Source organism: Condylura cristata, unplaced genomic scaffold (genome assembly GCF_000260355.1).
Source record: "Condylura cristata isolate star-nosed mole 26May11 unplaced genomic scaffold, ConCri1.0 scaffold00016, whole genome shotgun sequence".
NCBI classification, from domain to species: Eukaryota; Metazoa; Chordata; class Mammalia; order Eulipotyphla; family Talpidae; genus Condylura; species Condylura cristata.
In genome coordinates this window covers 3,474,650-3,481,708 of record NW_004567117.1, presented here as the reverse complement: position 1 = coordinate 3,481,708, position 7,059 = coordinate 3,474,650, and positions in this window count along the sequence as shown.

Here is a 7,059-nt window from a genome sequence, read left to right as displayed (position 1 = left end):
AAGACATGTGTTTCTCTTTTTTGGTTGCTGAGTAATATTCCATTGTATATATGTACCACATCTTTTTTATCCAGTCATCTACTTGGGGCATTTCGGCTGCTTCCATGTTTTTCCAATTGTAAATAAAGCAGCAGTAAACATGGGGGTATTTATATTTTATTTTATAAGTACGTTTTTTACATTATTCTTCATTCGGTACAATTTTTTCATCTCAGTTGTAATCCCCGTGGACTTCCCACCACCACTTCACCCATGTGCCATCACCATAGTCCCATGTGCTCTTCCCACCCCAGTCCCAATCCTGTTCTCCTCTCCTCCCCTGTAGAATGTCTCTGGTTTATAGTTACTAGTTGACGTTCTTTTTTACTTTATTACAATTACTCTCTCTATATACACATGATAAAAAATGTGTATGTGTGTATATAAACACACACACACATTTGTTTTCCTGATCCCTTACACTTCTGCTATGAGTGCAATGATCTGGTGTTTTTCTTTTTCTTTCTGGATTATTTCACTAAGCATGATCCCTTCCAGTTCCTTCCATGTTCTTATAAATGGCATGAGTTTATCTTTTTTGATTGCTGAGTAATATTCCACCGTGCATATATACCACATATTCTTGATTCAGTCATCTATTTTTGGACATTTGGGTTAATTTCACATATTTCCTATTGTAAATAAGACAACAATAAACATAGGGGTGCAGGTATCCTTTTGAATTTTTTTTTTTTGTCCTTTTGGGTAGATACAAAGGAGTGGAATTGCTGGACCATATGGAAGCTTCATTTTAGCAGTTTGAGAAACCTCCAACAGCTTTCCATAGTGTTTGCACCAGTTTGAATTACCACCAGCAGTGTAGGAGTGTTACTTTTTCTCCACATACATGCCAACATTTATTGTTTCTTATTTTTTTGAATGCCATTTTATTGTTACTAGAGGATATAGTTGGAGGGTGGAGAGAGTCAGGGGAAGAGTTGGAAGATTCTGCTTCACCACCAGGCTATGCTCCTGAGTTCTGTGATTGTGGAAAAAGAAACCTCTGAGATCCTCTGGGGACCCTATTATCTCCTCTGAATGACGCGGAGGCTGGCTTATGTCAAGCCCCACACACACCCAACAAAACCGAGGATGTGGATAAGTGTTTCAGAGATTAAATATTTAAACTCCCCAAAGAAACATTTAATTCAGTTTTGATCTTTCTATACTTTCACTTGAAAACAAGTGATGAATAGTTTTGTTTGTTTTCAATAAAAAAAGTGAAAAAAATATTAAGTTTTTGTTTTGGAAGATCTCTGATGATTTTGTCATATAGAATTTTTAGAAGTTAGAAGTACTCTAACAACATGAGATATTTAGCTCTAGCAAAACAGACCAGAGGCTTAGTCTCCCCTCTCCCTCCCTTCTTCTCTATCATATCTTTTTAAATTTAGCTAACTTGGTACTGTGAGAAGATTGCCCACTACAGCTGGCAGGAATAGTTTGAGTAAAGGTACTGAGATCTATGAAATGTAGTGGGTTGCTCTTAAGCAAGAAAGAAGTAATGTCAGTAAACACTTTAAGTCAGCCTGTGACAATGAGTCCTACCCTTAATGAGAGTGTCAAAAATAACTTGGGGCAAGCCCAGTTTAAATCTCATAATTCCAGAATATTCTGTCTCATTTAACAATGGTCTTCCTTAGCAAAACATTGGCTGGTAGGTTCTGCTTGGTCAGAGGTCTAAGTTTAGTTTTCCATACCAGTCTCATAATGACATTGGATGGTCTGACATGGATAAATACAGATGAAGCTAGTGAAGATTAAAAATTTCCCAAAGAGGAAAAGAACAAGAAGTTCCCCAACATTTCTGTGTTGGGTCTTTAATTAACTAAATTCACTGTTCCAAATACTATATGAGAGAAAGAATGCTCAGAACAGGTACAAAATGTCTCAATTTATAAAATACTAGAAAGAGTATATGCTAAGGTTGTCATTAAACCCAGGTGTGGCAGGATAGGTCACTCCGTAAATCTGGTATACCTAATGCTACATGCTTCGGAAACACAAGAAAACACTACAAGCTCTGAGCTCCTTTGATTTCCTTCTTTCATGGCAGGTTGATTAGACTGATATGCCCCTTTATCAGTAGGGGTTTTAAAGTCCTCAAGGGGTTAGTAATAGTGAAACCCTTTTTTTTTTCCTCCTTTGCCACAAAATGCTTAGGTAAAAATCCTGAAGCTGTATCTGTTTTCAGACAGATGAAAATAATATGGGGCCACTGGATGTCTGGAAGGTGTCCATGAGGGTCCATGTCAAATTCTTGGGACTGCCCAGAAAAACTAACAGTTCTGCTCATCTTTCAGAATAAAAAAAAATAGTAAATAATCATTATTTTAAGGTATGATTCTGTTATTCCTTATGTTTTTGACAGAATTGATCAATCTTACTCTAGTGGAGAATTAGCCATCAGCTAATTTCAAAAGATCAAGTTTTACACCATATAAGGAACTCTTTATAATCTCAGGATTTTACTAGCAAAATTTCATTATAGCTAAGTATTATCTGAGACATAGAAATGTTGAAGTAAATTACATGACTTCTCTCTGAAGATAGCATATAAACTATTCAAATATAAATCTTGTTGATGTAGACATTAAGCTTCTCCATACTCTTATTCTCCCTCCCTCTTGAAATGGTTTGCTTATCCCCGAAAGAAATTGCTAGATAAGATTCAAGAAAATTCTATTTCTTTGTTTTCTTAAGGAGTCCCTGCTGCTGCTGCAGTCTTGACAGTTATAGTTCTACTCTCTGTTATTCAGCAATTTCTTTTGGTTTTAAGCATTGTATTCTGAAGTATTACAATTCTGTACTTTTTGAAGTCTCTTTGGTGTGGTGGGTGACATAAAGTTTTCAAACCTGTGAACTGACAGCACTCTGAAAGGAATACTTTCATTCTCCAATATACCTTCTGATTATTAGAAACAGACACTCCAGAAATATTCCCCAGACATTGTTGAATGTTAACTCCTTTTTTTTAACCAAAAGCTTTTTAATGTGCACATATAAGATTTTTCATCTAAATGAACATATCATGAAAAAAATCAGAAACAATGTCCCATTTAGAAATGATGATCCCACTTTACTTACTACTTCTGCTCTACGAAGCAAACTTCCACCATTGTGTTTGGAATACTGCCAGCCTATCATTTAGGATCTTTGATGAAATTTACATTTCAATAATTTATACTTAATTTTACATGTGGTTCAGTAGTAAAATTAAGTATAAATTTTAGTATACTTATTAATTAAGTATAAATTTTCTGTACTTGGTTAAGACAGATCCAGGTATCCCTTAGACTTGGAATACTATTTCTTCACTTACAAAGAAAATAGTTACTACTCTAAAGTTGCCAAAGTCAGGACTAGAGGAGTTTTCTAGTGGGTCACACTTCTCCCATTCCCAACAAATTTCGAGGCAGAGAGAGAGAGAGAGACAGAGAGAGAGAGAGAGCAGTAAAGGCAAACCCTGTGTGTATTTGTATTTGAGACACTGGGTTAAGTCCACTTTAGTACTGTCCCCTGAGACACCAGTCATGGCCAAGGCAGGAAGTTGCAATGTAGCAGTAGTTCTAGGACCCAGTAAGTCAGGAAGTAGCCTAGAATGCATTGTGTGACTAGAGAACAGGATTCCCAGTTGTACAAAACTGCCATAACAGAATTTCTGGGGACCTTTTGTCCTGGTGAGGAGTCCCTTGCAAGAGGCTTCTCAGGTATGGTCTCTTACCTGTGGCTTTTGATACTGAAGCTAGTGAGCTGAAAACCAGTTCACAATAGGATTAGAGGAGTCCCAAAGTCTGGTGGGGACCTGAGCATTCATCCACAGACCCACAAACAGCAATAGCACCACAGTATGGACCAGTTACACAAACACCTGAGGCCTGGATCCAGGAGAATCCAGGATCAGGCTTCTAGACTCTTATTGATGTAGTTTGTCCACATCCCAAATGTGAAGCCAAGCCTAGGGTGGTTGGTCACATCTGTCCAATTTTCCCAGACTCATGTGGCCAGTAGAAAATTGGGCACTTGCTTCAGCTCATAGTATCTCACAGTATCTCATAGTAACCCAAAATTCCAGCAGATGTTTCAGCGTGGCTGTAGATTGGAGATCTCAGGAGCACCAAAGGAGCTCATTTCCATCAGTTACCTAGTAGATCACAGCTTAATTCAGGAAGGGTTCAGGGCTGACACTGGCAGACAGAACTGGGAATAGGTGTACTATTGAAAAGGCAAAGAGAAGGTCAAGGGTGAAAACTGACAGGAACAAAGAGTTCAAGAGCCGTCTCAGAGAATTCACCACCATGAGAGAAGAGGAAAAGCTTTGGCACTGAGAATGCACGAGGAAGCCAAAGATGACCAGACCATTGGAATGCACGCCAGTGGCGAGGGCTCAGAAGCATCCACTAGCCCAGCTCCAGCTCCTTTCCAGTTGCCTGTCCACAACAATAAATGTCAGGAGGACAAACAAAGCTCCTGAGTAACCAGCCACTAGGAAGCTTGTTATTAGTGGGGTTGAGGCAGAAGAGCAACCCTGCACACAGGGCCTGCGGGACAGTGCAAAGCCAGATGGCCCAGGTCATGAGGTACAACTGTGGCCAGGACAGACAACAAGGAGCTGAGGGGTGATGCTGATATTAACAGGTAACTGTAGACTCAATAACCTCCTTAGGGATGCAATAGTTCAGTCTCTGCCAACAGGGCCAGGGGCAAGCCAGGAAGGAGGCAAAGTTGCACACATACAGGCCTCATGTTCAGCAATGAACAGAAAATGTTCTCATCCTAGTGAGACAGGCCAGAGGACCTTTTATTCCTTGGTCCAACAGAGCCCAAGGGGACGGGTCTGGGATGATCACATTGAAGAAAGTGTATCCAAATCAGGACACAGCAGCTGACCCTCCACTTCAATGCCTCTTTCCAAGATGGGTCCTGGACCACATCCTCTCCTCACCAGGAATTCAGGGTGTTGCTGCCAGGACTGAGTTCCTGCAACCTTCCCTTCCAGCAGGCCTGGAGGAAGGGAGGGGCTGCCAGTGGTATTTTCTCATTAAAATTCTGTTCAAAGGCAAACTTCTGAAAACCCCAGGGAGCAGTGGTTGTTGGTAAATCCACCCAACATTTCCAATATCTGGCTTGTTGAATCGAAAGAAATCCTCTGCCTCTCTACCAGGCTTCTACTCTTCCTTTCCTCACTTTGGAGTCAAATCTAGCCTCAGTGCTCCCAAAAGACTTGTAGCCCAGAATCCTCACTAATTGTCTCCTGCCAGGGGCCACACTTTACTTGCTAGAGCAAGTAGAGTGTTTCTTTCTGAGAGTCCCGAGCAGGGTTCACGCATCTCTCCCCCAGAGGGACCATAGTCCAAGAAAGGCCAGAGGCCGGCCCCATGTAGGGCCAGCTGCATATTAACCCCTGTCAATCAACCTCTTATTTAATATTTATATCAAAAAACCTATAAGGTAATTTCTATTATAACCACCCCAGTGTAGACACTGGGAGCAGGAGGGACTTCAGTCTGTGGGAAGTAGATGGAAGTAGATAAAGGGACATAAGGGACAGCTAGATAAAGCTGTCTCTTAAGAGAAGAGCTTCTTGGAGATGGATTTTAAAGGACAGAGAATTCTGGGTTTGGGAAATGAATCTTCATTTGGTAGCTTTTCCCTGCATAATTCCATGTTCTACTCATGAAATAAAGATTCTTGTAGTCTGTCATACAATATCTTCTGGAGGGAACATTACACATACGTATCCAGGTACTTAGAACCGTGCATGGGTTCTCAGTAAGTGTTTGTGGAACATAAAAAGATTTTAAATGAAAAACTCAGGCTAAATAGTTCTTTAAGAAGAAAATTTGAGGGTTAACATTGACTTGGTAGATGGAGGTACAGATTTCATCTTGCTTAAAATTTGTGGTTGTCTACCTTTTAAAATTGCGTACTTTTTAAACACTAGTCATTAGTTCATGCAAAAGTTGCCCTGGGAAAGCATAATTAAGGAGGCAGGTGCACAGGGAGGAGGAGAGTGTGGTCATGCCCTGCATCCGGGACACCAAGGCAACTAACTGCGAGAGAGGACTGACGGATAGTGCAACTATGTTCAAGATAGCTGAGGCAGAGCAAGAGCTCTGAGGAATGAAGTACAATCACTGACTGCTTTCTTTGTAAATTTGGTGGGTCAATTTTGCCCTTTGGAAAATAGGACTTCCCTATATTTATAGGCTGAATCTAATGTTGGGTATGCAAAACTATTTATAGATGGCCATCTTTCTCCCTACCCCAGCTCCCCACTTCCAGCTCCTTCTAAATATCAGCAAACTCTCCAGTTAGTTCCATGGATCCAGCTTCCATGACAGACTTTGAAAACAGTAAACACTGTCCCAGCCTCATGTGAGAGCTTGCACAGGGTTTACCATGACACAGGAGGGTGGGCAGAGACCCCTTTCTGGAGGGCAGCAGCATCAACGGCTGGAAATGGTCAAGCATATCTTGTCATGCCTGCTGTGAGTGCTCTGTGCCATCACCAGCCATGCTTGGGATGTGACTGTAGTTTTCAAAGAAATTCATTCACTGCTCCTACTAGCCAGTTGGCTAATGGTGAACAAGACTGCTTAGGTGTTGTCTAATGTAATTAATTTACTTGCTGTGATAGCATTCATTTTTACTCTCTGTACATTTCCTATGTGGTCTATGAGCTGAAGATGTTGCCTCTTTTGCCAACTACTCAGTCAACATTTCTTTCTTGGTGTATTCATTTTCTATTTGCAATCAAATACTATCAGAAAATCTTCATGTTTTGAGGTAAATGACATTAATGGTTCATAGAGCTCAACTTTCCATGTTGGAGATCACTACATACTCTGTCCCCCAACTCCACTCATGTCCTCCTGTGTATAGCCAAGGACTCTCAGATGAAACAGCAGCATCATGCAGACATGGTTAAGCAGCCTTGCAGCCTGCCTGTTCTTCGCTGAGCCACGAGGCAGGTGACCAGTCTGGGAATCCTTGTGATAAGGCATCAGGCAGCAACCT